At 39.2% G+C, this 21,451-nt stretch overlaps 1 long non-coding RNA gene across 1 annotated transcript in view; it reads left to right on the top strand.

Moving 5' to 3' along the window:
* The window catches only part of LOC103218455 (uncharacterized), a 210,493-nt gene that overhangs the window by 102,879 nt on the left and 86,163 nt on the right, over positions 1–21,451 (top strand). The window contains exon 2 of the long non-coding RNA XR_005235683.2: positions 13,565–13,629. This is a non-coding gene — a long non-coding RNA (uncharacterized lncRNA). The remainder of the gene's footprint in view (positions 1–13,564; positions 13,630–21,451) is intronic.

The following is a 21,451-nucleotide window of genomic DNA, read 5'->3' as shown; positions in this document are numbered from 1 at the left end:
GAAAGGCATGCATTGGTCACTTCCTTTCCAGAAAGCAACAAACAAGACCAGTCTTTGGAAAGTATGCATTTAGGACAGTACAGCTATTATCACATCCCTGATGCTGATGTGGTGACTAAGATGGAGAACTTGGGTGTTCATCACATGTCTCTTAAATCATCAAGCAGCCCAACTTCCTCAAACAGCTTGGGAAATGCTCTTCATTTCAGAAATAAGAACAATGGAAAATGAGTCCTGCCTGGATAGGAAAAGTCCATACATTGCATTTTCATCGACCTCCTGGGCTCACTTGTTGTAGGGCTTTGTAATATGTAGAGGAGGTTTTTGAGCTACTCATACCTAAGATGGCTTTTGTTAACCAGCCATTCAATTTGAGAGTAACTAAGGGAAGCAGAGATCTCATTCTACTTTACCACTTTCAGTGAAATGCATCCCAGCAATACGAGTTAAGAAACAAGAAGATACTTTTGCACAGTCATTCAACTTCTAAAAGTTTCTAGAAGGAAATTGTCTTAGGGAAATAACATACAAATAAATCTCTCTTTACGTCATATTTATTTCTTTCAGTTACATTCTTCATTTTATTTTATTTTAATTAATTAATTTATTTGTTGAAATGGCGTCTTGCTCTGTCACCCAGGCTGGAGTGCTATGGCGTGATCTCGGCTCACTGCAACCTCCGCTTCCTGGGTTCAAGCGATTCTCCTACCTCAGCCTCCCGAGTAGCTGGAACTACAGGCACCTGCCACCATGCCCAGCTAATTTTTGTATTTTTAATAGAGACGGGGGTTTCACCATGTTGACCAGGATGGTCTCGATCTCTTGACCTTGTGATCTGCCAGTCTCAGCATCCCAAAGTGCTGGGATTACAGTCGTGAGCCACTGTGCCTGGACTCTTCATTTTGACACTGGTTGTTTTACTATATATTGCATCAAGTTTCCACTGTGTCCCATTCTTTACAGGTGTTAACAAATACCTAAAGAGAAAAAAAATCCTAATTTGCCTTTGTTAAGCAACTTGAGTTTATAGATATGAATATGGTTGTGATTTACTAGGTAGACCATCACATTTGGGTTGTTCCCTTTTTGAAACCCTGGTCAGAAAAACAAGAAAGTATTTTATATATGCTGTATTTTTTGTTTGTTTGTTTTTGAGACAGAGTGTTGCTCTGTTGTCCAGGCTGGAGTGCAGTGGCACAATCACAGCTCACACTGAAGCCTTGAAATCCTGGGCTCAAGCAATCCTCCTGTAGCTTCCACAAGCATGTGCCACCACAGCTGGCTTATTTTTTAATTTTTTGTAGAAACAAGGTCTTAATATGTTGCCCAGGCTGGTCTCAAACTCCTGGCCTCAAGTAATCCTCCCACCTCAGCCTCCCTTAGTGTTGGGATTATAGGCATGAGCCACCATGCCTAGCCTGGAACTTTTATTACAAAGTCACAGAATATGATTTCAGAAAGTACAAGCTACTGTAGTTAATTTCTTCTGCATGAACTCAAAATTTCAGGGTTTTTTCCTCTGTAATTCTAGGAATTAACCTTGTAAAACAGTCTATTTTAGGGAAATTTTGGTTTAAAAAAAAAAAAAAAAGAAAGTGTACCATGCATTTTGAGATGTTTTAAGTTTCCAGAAAATTTGGCTATTGTGTAGTTCTCATGAGAAAATGGTACCGTGGACTTCTGGGTGATAATTATTCTGACACAAAGCAGCAGCCGGCCTGAGCCCTCTTGCAAATGCAATGCCAGGTAGATTTTTTTTTCAAGAAATAAAAAGTCAGTTTTAGCCACCTGCACATCTTCGGAAGTTGTGAAATGCTAGGACCTGTAAAAACTGACTTCCCATTCTGGTTTCTAGGAAATGTTTTAGTTCTCATCAGAATAAGACTTTATGATCTCAGACCCTCTGTCTTCCACTTTCTCTTCCCCAATTGCATTCTCCCTTTGAAAAAAGTCCACTGGATTCTGAAGCTGCACAACTCCTCATGGCATAGATGCCTTCTTCTGCAGCGTTCCTCACTATTCCATCGTATGCGCCTTTGAGGCTTCATTTACAAGTGTAATGCTTGCAGGTATAGCCCCAGTGAAAGAATTTGGGGCTTTCCAACTTTTCTTCCCTCTTGGCAGTTTAAGGGCAAAGAATTAAAGGAGTTAGGATGAAGGGTGGTTATTAGCTCATCTTAACCAAATGATGGCTCTGAAGTATTTAATAACAATTGAGTTGCAGAGAAAGCATGGCTTCTCTATGGGCAAATCTACATGTTCACTTATTTTCCAGGACACCCAGCCTTACAGGCAAATGGTACATAGCTAAGGGAGAGAAAGTGTAGGGAAGGAATGAAAGGATTTTAAAGATTGACTGTTGCAAGCTTATTTCTAGTCATTTGATTTTCTAGGGTAGTATAGTTTCTCAATTCTCTTCACATGGGTAGTTGGGGGGAACCATAGGAAATAAAATGAAATGTTTATCTTAGGAAATTAGGCAGTTACTTATTTTCTTCTTAATACTATACTTCTATTTTAGGAGAGTATGTGTGAGAGAGAGAAAAACAGAGAGGGAGACGGAGATGGAGGGAGGGAGGAAGAGGGAGAGACTGCGACAGAGACAAAGGATGGAAGAAAGAATGGGAAAAAGGAAAGATAAGAGAATCAGAGAAGGGCAGACAGAGAGAATGAATCCTTGTTTTATTTTGGGGACAAACATTGCTCTCAAAGTTGCAGTTATACACACATACACGTACACACACACATCTGTAATTGACGGAGGTTTGAAAAGCATAGGCATAACAGAGTCTCAGAGACTGCATATATGTTCATGCTCTATGGAAGGAAGGGGAGATGAATGTACTTTGCGTGGCCAGTGGAATGATGCAACTAACCAGTGGCAATAATAGTTTCTTACTGGGTAGGTCACAGAAAGACAGGAACTATGATCATTGTTCATAGGAGCCGATGGAGGCATCAATGCTCTGAACATTCTCTTCTTGTGATGATGAGAGCTCATATTTACCGAGCGTACTGGATTCTATGCACTACCGACATCTAAATTTCAAAGCATTCTTCACCAGATCGGTGCTGGAGTTTTATTTATTTATTTATTTTTTGAGACGCAATCTCTCTCTGTCACCCAGGCTGCAGTGCCGTGGAGCCATCTCGGCTCACTGCAACCTCTGCCCCTCCAGGTTTTAGCAATTCTCTGCCTCAGCCTCTGGAGTAGCTGGGATTACAGGTGCGTGCCACCACGCCCGGCTAATTTTCTTTTGTATTTTTAGTAGAGACGGGATTTCACCATCTTGGCCAGGCTGGTCTTGAACTTCTGACCTCGTGATCTACCCGCCTCAGCCTCCCCAAGTCCTGGGATTACAGGTGTGAGCCACCGCGCCTGGCCGTGCTGGAGTTTTCTTTGATTTAAAGATGAGCTTTTTCGTCTTCTGGGGACGATGTCTAGAGGCACTCAGAATGGTCCAGTGTTTGACAAACCGTCACAGGTTTTCCCGCAATCCAGCTTCTCACTACACTTGGCTACCCAGAACCCGTGGTAGTAAACTTGTTTACCTTTACACCAAGAAGCTTGGGATAGCACCAAAATCTGTACTCAGCGTGTTCAAGGGTTTCATGCTGTGAGACCTAAAATCTTATGAGCTTGTCCAAAACACAGAAACATGTCAGCAGGGCCTGTGGTGGTTCCATGTGTGCTAACTGTGCTTGTGAAGGGATCAAGCATGCTTTTCTTATTGAGGAGCAGAAAATCACTGTCAAAAGTGTTGAAGGAACAAGCACAGAGGCAGAAAGCTAAATTCAAACTAAAGCTTTTATGAGTAATAAAAATTAAGAGATATAAAAAATAAATAACTATGAGGACACCGAGGCACAGAGAGGTTCATTAACTTACCCAGGGGTAGTCCGATGGTGGAGGTGGAGCTGTGAAACCTAAGCAGTCAGGCACTGGAGCTGAGCCCCACTCAGCTATGTTGCTGTGAACTTTGCTTCCTTATCTCAATTTTGCTATTTGCAGGAAGCCAAGACTTTTATTGTCCTTGACAAGTTTTTTTATTTGCATCAAAACGCGACCTGTATCCGAGAAGAAATAATTTTCAGAGGACACCAAGTAACCATATCAAGATATTGTTGCCATTGAATGATAAAAGCAGATCATGCCTGTACTGCGTAACAAAGGGAAAACTTGTACTTACCAGTTTAGGTCAGAAGAGAGCAGTGGTAGGAAAAGAGTGGCCATGGAGGGTATCTGAGAAAGAAAGACTATGTTCAGATGCAGAGGGGAATTTTGTGGCATGACAAGTCATGCCCGATCCAGGCTGGGTTGCTAGGTCTGCCCCACATGTGTACCCTCCTTGGCCCCAGAGAGGTAGCTTTTAAAAAGTTCTGCAGTTAACTTTTTTTTTTTTTTTTTGAGACGGAGTCTCGCTCTGTCCCCCAGGCTGGAGTGCAGTGGCGCCATCTCGGCTCACTGCAAGCTCCGCCTCCCGGGTTCACGCCATTCTCCTGCGTCAACCTCCCGAGTAGCTGGGACTAGCAGGCGCCCGCAACCGCGGCCGGCTAATTTTTTGTATTTTTAGTAGAGACGGGGTTTTACCGTGGTCTCGATCTCCTGGCCTAGTGATCCGCCCGCCTCGGCCTCCCAAAGTGCTGGGATTACAGGCGTGAGCCACCGCGCCCGGCCTGCATTTAACTTTAAAGCCTGACCTTTCCCAGGTCAATATCAAGCTCAGGAACTGGGGAAGAATAAGGAACCCTGGAAGGCTCATTTGACTGAGGTATCCTTCTGAAGTTTAACTTTTCGTTTTGCTTTTCTCTTTAACCCTGGATTGAAGTTCTTTTAAGATCTTAAACCTATAAGCCTTCTCTGTCACTTTGCTGGCGTCTTCCTGTATCTGTGAGCAGTTTATAGAGGGGACAGCAGTATTCTTCGAACTGCGTTCAGAGAATCAGGGGCACTTGGGTCAGATTGGGGTAGTGGTTAAAATTCAGGATCCTGGCCCCACTCCTCACCACCCCACCTCACCCCCATCCCCCGCCCTACCCACCAGCCATCCCGCCCCACTGAATCAGCACTGCAGGCAAGAGGCCCTAGAAGGGACTGCTGTCAATCACCAGAGGGTTATTTGCATGAGAAACGTTTACAAACCACCTTTTGACAAGTTCCATGGTTTATAAGGATACATTTCTTGCATAACAATAATTAAATGTATTTCTGCCCAAGGAATGATATGAAAGACCACTATTAGGGCCATGAGCATGGATAAGGAACTGCCCCTGCCATGAGGAGGACCCATGCTTATCAAATGACCTCCACATATGGGTGGAATAGAGACATGAAACCAGACGCAAAACTGGGACAGTCTCTCACTGCCCTTCGTGAGCCATACCTCAGTAAAGTTGGAGATAGGATCTTTGAAATACTATTTTCCTATTCAGATAAATTCTCATTTTCCCCCTTCACAAATATTTTGACTCATAGATACTTACCTAAAACATTTCAAAGTAGTTTTTTAAAATACAAATTTGGGATAATCAAACTTTTAAAGAACTCACATCACAATCTTAAGTATTTGTATTACGTTGGTGCAAAAGTCATTGCTGTTTTTGCCATTGAAGGTAATGGCAAAAATCGCAATGACTTTTGCACCAACCCGATAATTCCTCATAGGCCATAAGGGTAACTTCTGATAGTGCGAAGGAAGACAGCACTGAATTTGTGGGAAATTTCAACGAGGATTAATAGTGATCTTGTATGGGGATGGAGTGATTAAAAATAGAAATCAAAATGTTGTTTATTTAGAAGAAAGAGCTGGGTGCAGTGTAGTTCCAACATTTTGAGAGGCTAAGGTAGGTGGATTGCTTGAGTTCAGGAGTTTGAGGCCAGCCTGGGAAACATAACGAGACCATGTCTGTACAAAAAATTTTTAAAAGTAGCTGAGCTTTGGGGCACATGCTTGTAGTCCAGCTACGAGGGAAGGGGCAATTGGGAGGATTGCTTGAGCCCAGAAAGTCAAGGCTGCAGAGAGCTATGATTGTACCACGGCACTCCAGCCTGAGCCACAGACAGAGGCTCTGTCTTAATGTAAGTGTCTGGTATTTTAATGTGAAGAATACGAATTTTGAAAATTAAAAGGAAACAATGTACAGTGGAGAGACACTTCACATGTGCAGAATGAGGGGTTTTAGTTGCCACTGCAGAGAGAATTAAGAATAGCAATAGCAATGCTGTTTGGGGACAGTGGTTAAGATGTAGAATACTTGTGAGTTCCTGGGCCTTTCCTTGATTCAGAGTTGTAAGAGCCATCCTTTATCAACCATTCCTGTGACATCTGGGAACCAATGTTTTCAAACACAGTCACATCTCCGATGGTTAAACTAGAGAAGGGATACCTAGAAATCAACATTGCTCAGAGCTAAGGTTACCAAATATCCCATGGGAAATGCTTACAATAAAAATTCACTCGTTGCTTACCTAAAGTTCAAATGTAACTAACTATAGCGCATTTTTATTTGCTAAATTTGGTGACTCTACTCACTAGAAAAATAAAATATGGTAGTTGCATTTTAAAAGAACCAGGATTTTGAGAACAATTATTTTCCCCGATTAATAACAGCCTCCCCTTCAGTGGAAGATGGTGCCTGCTCTCCGTGGTCTCCTGAAGTGCTCTGGATCTCTGTCCTCTATCATATGCTGGTGTCCTTCCAGCTGTTCCTGGCAGTCTGGCGATCTTAGGCATTCTAGCTTGTCGGTGGCTGGGGAAGACATGGTAATAGGCACTTGTAGTTAAGCCCACATCTCCGGGGTCAGAACAGCTCAGGACTCCTATCTTGTTATACCTTACGGTTTTACACACAGGCCCAAAACCAGGGCCTCCAGATACTCAGCCCTGCCGATGTACACACTGGCGCCCCTCTGGCGTTTCCTCGATAATGTATTTACGCATCACTTATCCTTTAGACTCTGGGGCAAATATACATTTCATATATTTTCTTATTTAATCTTATATCAGTTTTATGAGGAAAATATTATTCTGTCTTTACTTTTTGAAAGAGAGATTTGTAAAGCTTGTAAGAGAATTGTGAAGCTTGGAATGGTTACATCACTTGTCCATAGTTCATAAAGATTCAAACACAAAGTCTCCTCCAACGCCCAATCTCTTACCTCTTCTGTACTGCCTGCCTGTCTCCCATTCTCCCTACACGCTCTCCCCATTCTGCATTTCACGTAAGTCACAAAGGGATTATAGTGACTTACAAGGATGTAAAGAGATGAGCTGGACTTTGGGACAGGCCGTCTCTGTGAGCTCTCTTATCAGGGGGCAAGTGAATTCATCTGTCGGAGACCCAGTTGCCTTAATCTTTAAAACTGGGATACAAATATTGGCTGCATAAATGTATTGGGAGGATTGAATAAATTAACTTTGTAACATATAAGGCACTTGGCACATGCTTGGTTCTGAAATCTAGGATGCTCACTGTGTATATAACCAAATACCTAACGGTATGAAGTGCCACGGGTGTTGTAAAAGAACTAGGTGCAAGGAACAATCGAAACACGAATGAAGAGCCAAATGAGAGAATAGGAAGAAGAGGAGGAGGAGGAAGAGGAGGGAGAAGGAGAAGGAGATGATGGGAGCCTTGGGGTGAGGAGATGACTTGTCTCAGGGACTCAAGATAAGGGGTATTAGAATTTGAGCCTACTTTTTCAGTGAGGTTTTTTGGAAGCTGAGGCAAAGCAACTTAGCATAAGCGGCAGGGATACCTTTGAGCCAACAGGGCTCTCAGATTTGCATCTGTAGAAGCTCTGTGTGCAGCAGACTTTGTGGCTCTGAGTTCACCATGGGAAGGGGAAGGTCAGAACTCAGAATTCCTTGAGAATTCCTGAGAATTAACATGAAAATGTTTGGCTCATGACTGAGACATACTTATGTTCTTCATAGAATATACAGTCACTTTTCTGGACTTCCCTTGGGGAAAAAACAGTCTGCCTCAGTTATTTATAGTTTTTTCTGAAAGACAAAACAAAACAAAGTAAATTAAATCTGAGCCAATGCTTGAGGGTAAAGGATTCTGGGCTCAAATGAAATGTTCACTTATTAGTATTTGCTGAGTGACCTTGGCTGGGTTGTATCATCTCTCTGGGCCTTTCTTCCTCATCTGTACAGAAAACAGATTAAGAAATTGCATGAACCTCTGTCCAGTGTCCACCTCATGCCTTGCCCTGTGGTAGATGCCTGGTCCAGAGGACAGCCCAGCCTTTCCCATGGTGGTGATCACAACACAGTGAGCATGGGCAGGGGATGAACACAGGGTTAAGATTCACATAACCCAGCAAACATCGATAGTGTTACATCAGAAGGGGACACATGCTGTAAAGAAAATGATGCTGGCTTATAGAATAGAGTGAGGCTGGGGTGAACGGCCAGGAGGCAGGGCCAGGCCCTGTTCATACAGCAGTCAGACATGGCTTCTCTGAGGAGGTGACTGTATTAGTCCATTCTCACACTGCTGTAAGGAAATAACTGAGACTGGGTAATTTGTAAGAAAAGAGGTGTATTAGTCTGTTTTCATGCCACTGATAAAGACATACCCAAGACTGGGCAATTTACAAAAGAAAGAGGTTTAATGGACTCACAGTTCCATGTTGCTGGGGAGGGCTCACAATCATAATGATAGGTGAAAGGCACATCTCATATGGTGGCAGGCAAGAGAAGAGTGAGGGCCAAGTGAAAGGGGTTTCCCTTATCAAACAATCCGATCTCATGAGACTTACTCACTGCAATGAGAACAATATAGGGGAACCATCACCATGATTCAATTATCTCCCACTGGATCCCTCCCATAACATGTGGGAATTATGGGAGCTACAATTCAAGATGAGATTTGAGTGGGGACACAGCCAAACCATATCAAGAGGTTTAATTGACTCATGGTTCCACAGATTATACAGGAAGCATAGTGGCTTCTGCTTCTTAGTGCCTCAGGAATCTTACAATCATGGCAGAAGGTAATGGGGAAGCAGGAGTCTTACATGGCTGGAGCAGGAGGAAGAGAGACAGCAGGGAGGTGCTACACACTTGTACAACAAGCAGGTCTTGTGATAACTCATTCACTCACTGTCACAAGAACAGCACCAAGGGGATGGTGATAAACCATTCGTGGGAACTCTGCCTTCATAATCCACTCACCTTCCACCAGGCCCTTCCTCCAGCATTGGGGATTACAATTCCACATGAAATTTAGTGGGGACACAGATTCAAACCATATCATTTTGCCCCTGGCCCCTTCAAATCTCATGTCCCTCTCACATTACAAAATGTACTCATGCCTTCCCAACAGTCCCCCAAAGTCTTAACTCATTCCAGCATTAACTCAAAAGTCTAAAGTCCAAAGTCTCATCTGAGACAAGGCAAATCCCTTCTGTCTGTCTTGTTCTAGCCATGTTGGCAGCCGATTGGGTGGTGCCCACCCACATTGAGGGTGGGTCTTTCTCTCCCAGTCCACCTACTCAAATGTCGGTCTCCTCTGGCAACACTTACACAGACACATCCAAAAGCAATACTTTACTAGCCATGTAGGCATCCTTCAAATCCAATCAAGTTGACACGTAATATTAACCATCACAGTGACCTTTGATCAGACACTTGCATACATTGAAGGAACCAGTCACGAGAGCTGGCAAGAAGCATGTTCTGGGTGGTTCTTCAAAGAGTTGCCCAACAGACGGCTAGGGAAGAAGGTTATGTCAGGAAGGAATTTGGACTTTCCTGGAAAATGTGGAAGAAATAAGAAGAAATCTCTGCTGGTATCTTGTCTACAGCTTACAAACACTTTTGGTCTTTTCCACATTGGAGACACACACATGTAGTTTGTGTGCATGTCTATGTATATATCCACACTCTTAAATTAAATGCACTTCAGGGACATAGACCAGGCACATATACCCTAGATTTTCCCTGTCATCGAAAGGTCCCTTATGACTAGTTTTGGGCAATAAACAGGTGCTGGCCATGTCCACTGCCACTACCCACTTCTACTGATGCCGACACTGCCAGTGCATCATGGTGGCCTCCCCCACAGGCATTCCTCTGGACACTGCAAAAGCAAACTTTCCAATGAATGGCATTAGCAGGGGAATTGAAACCTATTGGCTACTGTGGGCCAGTGCTCCCGGCTTTACTCTGATAGTCTTATAATCTGTGTTTTGTGACATAACCAAGAAAGTTAAAATAGACCTTGAGAATCAGAACAGAGTGGGTATCAAAGGGTTGTGGTGTCATCTCATCAGAGGGGTAATCAGAAAACAAGCACTTAGTACACACAAATGAGTGTGGATATGTAGGCTGGACTGGGAACAGCATCTTCATGAGATTGGAAGTGTAATCAGACAATAGCTTGAGGATAGATATTTGGGTAAGGAGACTTCAGGTGGAAAAATACTTTATGCTGAGAATTACAAAACATTACAGTCCGGTAAGGAAATACTCCACAATAAAATAAAATCATCAGGAAGGAGTGAGAGAAGAATTGATGGGAGAAGGAGAATTTATCACCCCAGTGAGAGCAGGGTGAATGGAATCAAGGGGCAAGGTCCTGGAAAGAGTTAGAAATAGGAGTACCAAAAAAATGTTATTTTCCCCTGATGAATAGTGAGGATCAGTTTGGCATCCCATAGCACCCTCTGTGTTCCTAGTGTTTTATGTGTATGCAGTAACCTGATATGTGGCATTTAGTGAGAATAGGTACTTTTTCTTGGTGGCACTGACGTCTGACCGTAATGCCATATAGCCATATACAAGCCTCACAATGGCTTTCGTGAAAGAAAGGTTTACTCAGAATACAATGAAGCTCTGTGCTTTTGCTAAAATCTGCACAAAACACCTAAAGACTAACAGTTTAGGAAAGATGACAAAAAGTACTACCTCTTAATTCAGAAACGGCATTGACTAGGTGTGGTTCACATCTGACATAAGGCAGAATACTCATTTTGAAGTGTATCTTGTGGATTTGCTAGCAGGAAAAGTGGAACAACTACAAGAGCCATACTCACATCTGTGCAAAGTTAATGAATGACTTTTCGTAGTTTTGGTGCTCTGCTATATTTAAAATTGAATGCCCTATCATGTAATAAAAATACCAAACTACTTATATGAACAGTGAAAGAGGGTGAGGCCAGTTCAAATTAACTGAAATCAACAAGATTATTTAGGAGAATAGAAGCAATATTGTACAAAGATTGACCAAAGACCAGACTGGCTGAGTTATCATTTCTCTCCCTTTGATGGCCTTTAAGTTGAGATTTCCTTCCAAGTTGGATTTATTTTTCATTTATCTGGGAAGAGTGTGGTTTAGTGAAATTTTAAAGTTATGCCTTTACTTTGCTGCATCTAAGAAACAAAAAGAAACATGACTGTAATAATTTCAAGGTAATTTGATACAGGTATGTATTCATCTGTTTTCACATTGCTGATAAAGACATACCCAAGACTGGGCAATTTACAAAAGAAAGAGGTTTAATTGGACTTACAGTTTCACACAGCTGGGGAGGCCTCACAATCATGGTAGGAGGCAAGGAGGAGCAAGTCACATATTACGTGGATGGCGGCAGGCAAAGAGAGAGCTTGTGCAGGGAAACTTCCCTTTTTAAAAAGTTAGATCTCATGAAACACATTCACTATCACAAGAACAGCATGCGAAAGACCCACTCCCATGATTCAATTGTCTCCCACTGGGTTCCTCCCTCAATGTGTGAGAATTATGGGAGCTACAAAAGGAGATTTGGGTGGGAACACAGAGCCGAAGCATATCAAGATATAAGAGAAAAGATTGTATTATAAAACTGACCCTAACCTGGGTACCTCCATCTACTACTTCTTCCTCTCCACTAGCATCTCAGCCTTCATCCCCACCGCCATCTCTCACTAGATGAGCTACGTGGACAATCTGGTGTGTGAGCTTCCAAACATTTTCTATACATATGTAATTTAATTATAAAATCATATCATCTCCACATACAGGAATGTCTCAGCCTCAGTGCTATTGACACGTGAGCCAGATAAGTCTTTGAGGTGGGCGGCTGTCCTGTGCACTGAGGCATGTTTATCGGGATCCCTGGCCTCCACCCACCAGGTGCTAAGAACATGCTCCCCACAGCCTTGATGTCTCCAGACATCATGAAATATCTCTAGCAGGCAATATCACTCTTGATTGGGAATAATTGATATGAAGGCTTAGTTTTACAATTTGTTTATATATGTAGATATATAATATCTACATATATACACATATTATATATATATATATAGAGAGAGAGTAACCATTTGATTACAAAACCGTTTTGCTCTCTTTCTGCCTACTGCTTTTCCCAATCAAAATCATTGACAAAATTCTTTAACATATAATTAATGCTATTTAATTACATTCCATGAATGCTTCATATTCTGTCCAGTGAATATAACATTGCTCCATGGATTTATCGCACCATTCTTTCATCTATGGGCATTATCATGGTTTCTAGTTCTTGACCTCCAAATGGCAATGCTGTAATGAGTGTCATGGTGCGTGTGCCTTTACAGAGCTCCAGAAATGGAATTGTAGCATTAGAATTTTATTTTATTTTATTTTTTGGGACAAGGTTTTGCTCTGTCACTCACACTGGAGTGCAGTGGCATAATCACCGCTCACTTCAGCCTCGACTTTCTGAACTCAAAGAATCTTCCCGCCTCAGCCTCACAAGTAGTTGGAACTACAGTCATGCATGCCCATGCCTGGTTAATGTTTAAAAATTTTTTGTGGAGTCTAGGTCTCTATGTTGCCTAGGCTTGTCTAGAACTCCCAGGCTCAAGCAGTATCCCCACCTTGGCCTTCCAAAGGACTGGGATTACAGGCATGAGCCATGGTGCCTGGCCTTATGTATTTTTAATTTTATTAGATATTGCCAGATCGCCTAATGGCAGCCTTTGAAAAAAACTTTTAAAACTCTAAATTTTATGTATAAGACTGATACGAGTGATTAGTTAAGTGATTTCTTGAACATGAAAAGAAATACAAATATATTCAAAGTTTGCCTTTTGGTTTTAGTCCTAAAAATTACAATTTTTTGTGCAGGAGGAAGTTTGGATTAACAGTTTAATCATCAGATCTTTCCAATTTCTTGTTTGTCAGGGGTTTTGAGTATAGTCACCAATTAAAATGAATAAACTGCAAAATTAAATTCTATGCCAAGAGTGTTACTTTATTCTGTAATCAATTTACCTTGTGTTAAGTATTTCAAGACTAGAAATGAAAATGGAATGGGGGACTGGATTAAAGTTGTCTTAAGTGATGGAATAATACAAATATGCCTTGTGAGTTTCCTTAGGATTAATGAGTGGCTGAAACCCTGCAACTTAACCTCACCGTGCAAGTCAGCACAGTCTGAGTTATGTGTCACTATCCAACGATGGATGAAAATAGTTCTGTTTGATAGTTTGGATCATTTTAATGCACTATTTTATTCCCCACTCAACAGCTCAGGATAGCTTTTAAGCAACATGATTTCAATTGTTTTACTCTTTTCCCCTTTTAGAGTTCTCCGGTTGAAAGAAAAAAGCTTAACCTGGCTTCTGAATTCCAAGAACACACTACACAGTGGTAAGAAAATTAAGGTCTATTTTTTTTTTTCTTCTTGAGGACTTGAGTGACTCAGCAAGTGTGATAGTGGGAGATGTTATTTCTGATGGTTATTGTGCTGTATGTGTAGCTGTCTTCTGGAAGTAGAGGCTGCTGGGATCTTCCCTGGACTTGTGTATCAGGGAGAAAGAACTAATTTAAAATAAAGCAAAATATGTATCTACTCTTTACTAGGTGAACTTTAAATAATAGACAAATAATTGCGAAGTTTGCAATACACATGCATTACTTGTCTATTTTTGCAAGTAAATAGTTGCATGTGTCTATAGTTGCACCTGAGTGCCAGTGCAACAAGAGTGTTGCTCTCCAAGCTGTTGGGAATGGAAGTGTTAGCTCTAAGTCTCACAGAGCTTTCGGGCTTTGCTTGAAGCCTTTTAATGTTACAGGAAGATTTTGTTCTGTCAATTTCTCTCATGCAATGTAATTGGACTTCTCTAATTCCTCTTTTCTCCTTGGTTATTTCTCCTAATAAGAGAAATTAGCTTTATGCGCCTTCAATATTGTGGTTATATGCCAGTTTAAAATGGAATAATCTCATTTGCTGCATTTTGGTTTGATATTGTGCATGAAATTTAGAAATAATTTCCATTTAAAATTACAAGTTATATCACAACATTATGAAAGGTTTAGGGAAAGAGACATTGAAAAAACTATTCCACTGATAATTTAGCATAGCAACAGTTACTGGTTTGTTACCAACTTCATGTGTATTTTTTCCTTTTACACATACAATTTAAAATTCTGACTTTAAATCAATTACTTTTTAATATGTAATACCTGCCAATGGGGCAAAATGTTAAGAACTCCAAAATTGTGTGTATGAAATGTATTTGTCTCTCTTTCCTTCTTTGCCCCATGCCAGCTAGTTCCCTTTCCAGGACACATCTGATGTTTCTGGTTTCTAATTTACAGGTCCTTTGAGATTATTTACATTGTTTGCAATGTGTTGCTATACTAAACAATGCTTTGAAAAAGAGTAGGACATCTTTATGCATATGCTGTCTCTCCTATGTTCTAGTTCTTGGATGGAAGGAAAAGGCTGCCATTCAATATCTAAAGCAAAAATCTGACTTTATTGCTTGCTAAATAAGAGACAACAGTGCTTGTAGGACACAGTTCTGTTAAAGCAAATACTGATCATATATAGGGTTTGGGAAGCATTAAGTTCAGGAATTAAAACACTGTGAGAAGTGTGTTTGGAAATTAATTGACCTTTAGCAGTGAAAGCTTGGCATTTGGAGTGTGCCTGTTGCTAATAGTTGGATTTCAGAAGTAAGGCTGTTACTGATTGGCTAGCTTTCAGAAGTGTGTTACTAAAGTGGATTGTCGCTGACCAATTTTGATGTGTTTTTTCGTGTGTGTGTGAGACGGAGTCTCGCTCTGTTGTCAGGCTGGAGTGTAGTGGCGCGATCCTGGCTCACTGAAACCTCTGCCTTCCCAGTTCAAGTGTTCCTCCTGCCTCAGTCTCCCAAGTAGCTGGGACTACAGGCATGCACCACCACGCCCAGCTAATGTTGTATGTTTAGTAGAGACGGGGTTTCACCATGTTGGCCAGGACGGTCTCCAACTCTTGACCTTGTGATGCGTCCACCTCAGGCTCCCAAAGTGCTGGGATTACAGGCATGAGCCACCGTGCCTGGCCAATTTTGATGTCTTTATAACAAGTTGTGGTAGTGACTTGTTGATACCTTAGGACTATGACCAAGAAAGAGTTATCATTTTCCTTTAAAATTTAAATTCTCAACTACGTGAGAAATTTATGGGAAATGGAAGTCCTGGGTCAAATAGTGTGTGCATTTTATATTTTAATTGACTAGAGATTCACCAATTTACATGCCCACCAGCAATAAATGACAGTGCTCATTTCTCCACAACATAGTGTGTCATCAGGTTTTTGATCTTTGTTAACCTAAGTGAAACATAGTATCTTCCTGAAGTTTTGTTGTCTATTTCTTACAATAAGTAAGGTTGAGAAACTTTGTATATAATGAAAAACTATCACATTTTATTTTCTGTATGTTTTTCTGTCATCTACCCACTTTTAATGGAATTTTTAAAATACTGGCTTTTAATGACTCATGTATTAATTAGCCCTGCACATTAAGAGTTGTAAATATTTTCTCCAGTATGTTCTTTGTCTTTTTGTTTTGTTTATGGTGTTTATTTGGGGAGAAAAAGCTTCTAAAAATAGGCCTGGACACAGTTGGATTGATCAGTATTTTTAATTGTCTTTTGGGTTTTAGATTACAGTTGGAAAACTCTCTTATTTTGAGATTATAATATTTTCTGTGCTCTCCTTTATTGCTTTTATGGCTTTATTTTCATTCATTCTTCTGGAATTTGTGCTGGTGTAAGTGTAAAGGAGGATACGATTTCTTTGGTAGCTAGATGCCTCACCACTATTTCTTAGATAATACATTATTTCCCTACTAATGTGAATGAACATCTTTGCTCAAAACTAAAGCTTCCCAAGTATGTTGATATACTGCTGATCTTTTTCTCTGATCCATCAATTATTATGCTGGCTTTTTATTTATCATAATACCGCATGCATTTTTCTGTTTAACTGGCTTCTTGCTAATCACTGTGGTGTTCACATTAGATGAATATTGTGCAATTTACTCAACAACTCTCCCTTCTGTTGCTCTCCATGTAACGTTGGGGAGATTTTTGGCTATAAATCAACAGATACATTTTTTAAAAAACTTTCTCTCTGTTTATTCCATAAACCACCTATCATTCTGGGGCAAGGTCTGATTGTCTCTAGTTTAACAAGTACCCCAGGTGATTCCAGGGAAGGCTGATGTTTCATTGCATGCTGCTCTTTGGAGTTGAATGTGATCACACGTGGATCCTATCATCACACAACTGATCCAATCAGTGATGATAAGCGATTGATTTTTCCGGTGACGGTTTGAGTTTTACCACGTCCACACATTATAGATTTATATACATATTCACTTCTATGTGTATATAAGTACATGCAAGTATATAACAAATGGATACTGCTGTGAAGGTGGAATGTATTTGATGTGATACTTTTGGAAATACATGAAATTGTTGAGATTTGATGAGAGTCCATTTATGATTCTTAGTTTTTGTAGAGAAATAGGAAGGGGCTACCGAAAGGTCCACCTTAAGACCGAAAAGGGCAAAAGTACAGAACGAAAGGCCAAACAATGATTTCATTATACAAATGAAATGAGAAAATGCAGTGAAATTCCATCCATCCCTGAGGACTGACTCCATTTAGAGGTTAGAAGAGCAGCCTGGAGTGATCTCACACTTACGGGTTCCGTAGCATCACTGCAGAGCAACTGTAGAAGGGTTGTGACTAAGAATGAAAGGATCAGCTCATAAAGTTTTTCGCTTTAACTACCCTTCTGTGGGGTACATAAGAAATAAAACAGATAATGGATCCAGATGGCCCATCCCCTGGTGAATAGTGAACAAGGGGTATCTAAATAGGTGAGTGCAATCTGCAGCAAAAACCCCAAACGAGAACATCGGCCGTGAGTCTCAGTTCAGTTTTAGAGGCAGACTGTTAAGTACATTAGGTGATGTCATAGACTGTTTGTGATGAAGAAGATATTGGAAAGAACTGGCTCAGGGAAGTTCTAAATGCAAAAAATCATGATTTATTCCACTTTCATGGGCCATTGCAATTTGCAGAGACTTTTCCCATTAAAACAGGCTTCATGATACCCAGATTACTGATGAGAAAACTGAGTTGCATGGAGGTGAGATGGTACCCAGCTAGTCACAGTTGGAGCACCTCAGAGAGCACTAGCTCAGCATCTTATTCACACACTTCAACTCAACTCACATTTATGAAAGACCTAGCCTACTTATGCAACCAAAGTATCCGGGGTATCAAGGCATGTGAATTATCTCTGACACTAAGAATATGAAGCCCGATAGCATCAAATAGGGAGAGGGAGCTTTGTTATGCTTTTATGTGCCTTAATTGTCCTGGAGTCTTCAGCAAGTCTGTGGTGAATGCAGGGGAAAAAGAGCAGACTTCAAAATTAACTTAAAATTTTAATCATTGAAATTAAATCGCAGACATAAATTAGACAGATACCTGTGAAAGCAAACATTTTTTAAAGCTGGGAACTCCCTGCTATGTTGATTCACTTTATAGGATGGCCATACGGAACTGATGTTAATAGCCAACAAACCATTGTCAGATGCATAATAGATTGCTAATTACTCATAGAAACAGACTTTTTGAACTAGAATGGTGCGTTTTAATTGCCTTTTAGTAAGATGCTTTGTCTTTTTCTTCCCCCACCTAGGTCCCATCAGCACTTACCCCAGTGCTGGCCTGAGTTGTAATAGATTCGTAATAGACACGTTTATGTATTAATAATAATAAAGATAAATTATGTTTGCAAATGCTTCCCCCTACATTTTATCTCTATGACAACTCTAGGGGATATGCAGGGCAAGTGTTATTATCTCTACTTTATTGATGATGAAACCAAGGCATGATAAAGTCAGGAGGTTTTTCAAAATTTCACGAGTGAATCAGGATTCAAGGTCTGGTTTTGTTATTTGACAATATCCTGTTCTGTGTCTGTGTATAATAAACCACCCTGTGCTACGACATGAAACTCACAGTGCTAAGGCAACAGGATGTGGCCACTGGTGTGAATTCTGTCCCTGTCAACTGTGCGTTCTTTACCTCTTTGAGACATAGTTTATTCATTCTTAAATTGGTAAAAATAGTAGCTATTCCTATTTACAAAGTTTTGATGAGACTCCATTGAGATAATACATCAGGAATTTCTTCGAACTTTTCCACAGTATTTCTCACCTAGAGCTCTTGAATGGGCTTCAGTGGGTCTGTAAAATCTGTAACGTTATATAAAATTTGATGCTTACTTGTATAAATGCATTTATTTTTTCTGGGGAAAGTGCTAACAATTTTATAAGATTTTCAGATTTCTGTGATTAAAAAGATTAGAATTATGCAAAACATTATGCACAATATTAGTATGGTGTTATTAATACAAAATATCTTTTCTGATATTTTAACACATTCTTTTTAGAAAATATGAAAAATACAGAAAAGCACAAAAAGAAAATAATAGTCATCCAAAAACATGTCATTTAGAGAGAATCAACATAGCAATGTCACATTGTTGATGTGGATTGTTATGGCTGATACCACATTGCGGCATTTTTTTATAAATAAAAAGTGTTATGGGGACAGCACAAAATATATTTTATGTGTTACATATATAGTTTACGTGCATATACATTTGTAGGATTGGGATCATTTTCAATATGTGAACATGGACTTACTGGTATAATATTTTTCTACATGATGTTTAACATCTGCCTTGAAATCTCTATTTAGTTATTCCATAATTTCTATACCTAATATTCTAGGTTTAGAGTATTGTATTGTACCTTCAAATTTGTTTTTGTTTTTGTCATTTTAAGTAATATCACAATATATATGCTTCTACATGTAATTGTACTACATATTCATAAATTTTATGTATTTTCTGAAATCAACTTATATATCTCTTGCTTTTCTAATTGAATGGTCAATTATTAAGTATTCCCTTCTCCCAGATGTACTTTAGCTTTTTATTACCGTGTTTCCAAAAATCTTACTGGATTTAAACAAAATTAATTATGCCTATTAATTCTTTGGGGGAAGAATTTTAATATTGATACTTCTTTTCTAAAATATAATTTGTCACTTCTTTTATCCAGAATCAATACCCTTGAGCATCTTCTCTTTGACCTAATGCAGTAAATTCTTTTGAAATTTCCATAGTAAATAATGTTTTCATTCTTAGAGGAAATTGTTCTTGAACATGATATAATATTTTTAGACTACATTTCCAAATTAAATTGTCAATATTTGATTTAGAATTTTTTCATTTATAATTATGAGGAAGATTGGTCTGTAAATTTATATTTCTGGAGTTTTTCACTTTTTCAAATATCTGTGTAGAGATTGCCATAAAAAATGGAAAAGTCTTCCATCTTTCTCCACAAGGAATTTTAGAAAATTGTGAAATTTTCTTCCCTATTTATTCATTAAGCTTTTTGGCATCATCTATGTTTTCTTTACCAATCATCTGTTTAATTTAAATTTTTAATTTGTCAGAATACAATATTACACAATTTTTACTCATGTCTGTGGTCATATTCATTGTTTTTCGCAGTTTTATATATGTAGGTTTTTTCTCTTTTCTATTTGATTAGGCCTGCTAAATGTTTGATCAGAAATTTTTTTTCTACAAAGAATCCACTCTTAGATTTGTGTATTTTGTCTATAATTTACTTTCTAATTCATTAATTTCTGATGTTATTTTCCCCCCCTTTTATTTTCCTTAAATTGTCTTTGTTCTTGTTTTTCCATTTTTAAAAATTGAATACTTATTTTAGTAATTTTCATTCTTTCTGATGTCCTGATAAAAGTCTTACAGGCTATAGATTTGCTCTGGTATATAACTGCATCAGCATTCCAGACGTTTTTATCAATTATGTTTTCACTTTCATTAGTGTCAAAATAATCCTTAGTGGTGTGCTTGATTTTTAGTGGAATTGTTTTTTGTTTTAGACAGAGTTTCGCTCTTATTGCCCAGGCTGGAGTGCCATGGTGTGATCTTGGCTCACTGTAACCTCCATCTCCTGGGTTAAAGCAATTCTCCTGCCTCAGCCTCCCGAGTAGCTGGGATTACAGGCATGTGCCACCACACCCGGCTTATTTTGTATTTTTAGTAGAGACGGAGTTTCTCCATGTTGTGGTGCAATTGTTTTTTTAGGGAATAATTTGTGATGTGGTAATTTTGGACTGTTCTTTTTTTCTATTTTTTGGGCTTATGAGAGTATATAGCGTACTATATAATTACTATTTGCCAATATTCTTTGTAGGCTTAATAGGAAATATATCATCCTTTTCTCTTGTAAGACACCAAATTTCTGTAAACATAATAAATCTTATTATTATTTGGAACTTCTTTCTCTATGCCCCACTCAGGTGTATACGCATTTGCATACTTCAACTGTGAAAGATGGAGGAAGGTCCCACTACTGTTAACTTCTCTTTATTCCTCAAATAATTTGTGATTACTGTATTTTGAACAATATTATTTGGAGTTTAAAGATTTATGAATGGTTTCCTTTTGGATTTTATCATCAAAATACTATAACTCTCTTCATTTCAGGAAATGGCTTTTTCTTCTAATTCTCCGTTGCCTGATAAGAATATGAAAACTCCTATTTTCTCTTCTTATATTTATTTTATTTCTTCTTGCCTTTAGCTGTTACATCTTTGCCTAATCACTTAATAATGCTTATGTGCCAATTTCTTTTAAGTGTTAGGGCTGTTAAATAATACTAGGTTGAATTTGATTAACTCACCACTTGAACTAACCAAATCAAACCCTGTGGCTGTCTTTTACTTTGCAGTTTAGGGTAGACGTGTATGTTATTATTACAGATGTCATTGTGCTTCCTTTCTTTATCTTGTTTTATTCTCATTAAAAAATTTTTTTCCTGCTATTTCCCTAGTAAGTTTTTAAAAAATATGAACTCTGTTTTCTTTGCTCTTTTCTGTAGCAATTTTATTTTAAATTCTACTAGTAGTATACTTTGTTATCAAAATGCTTTTAATAATATTAGTATTTTAAACACATTTATGTTTATTAAGCTGCTGACATAGAAATAAAGCACTAAATACTGATTAGCCTCCATGTAAAGTGAGAATATTAGTAGTCTTTAGTTCCCATATTATATGTAGGCCCACTTCCCAGTT

The sequence above is a fragment of the Chlorocebus sabaeus genome, chromosome 2 (assembly GCF_047675955.1).
Source record: "Chlorocebus sabaeus isolate Y175 chromosome 2, mChlSab1.0.hap1, whole genome shotgun sequence".
NCBI classification, from domain to species: Eukaryota; Metazoa; Chordata; class Mammalia; order Primates; family Cercopithecidae; genus Chlorocebus; species Chlorocebus sabaeus.
Note: the sequence above shows the minus strand (reverse complement) of the source record. Positions and strands in the feature narration are given on the sequence as shown.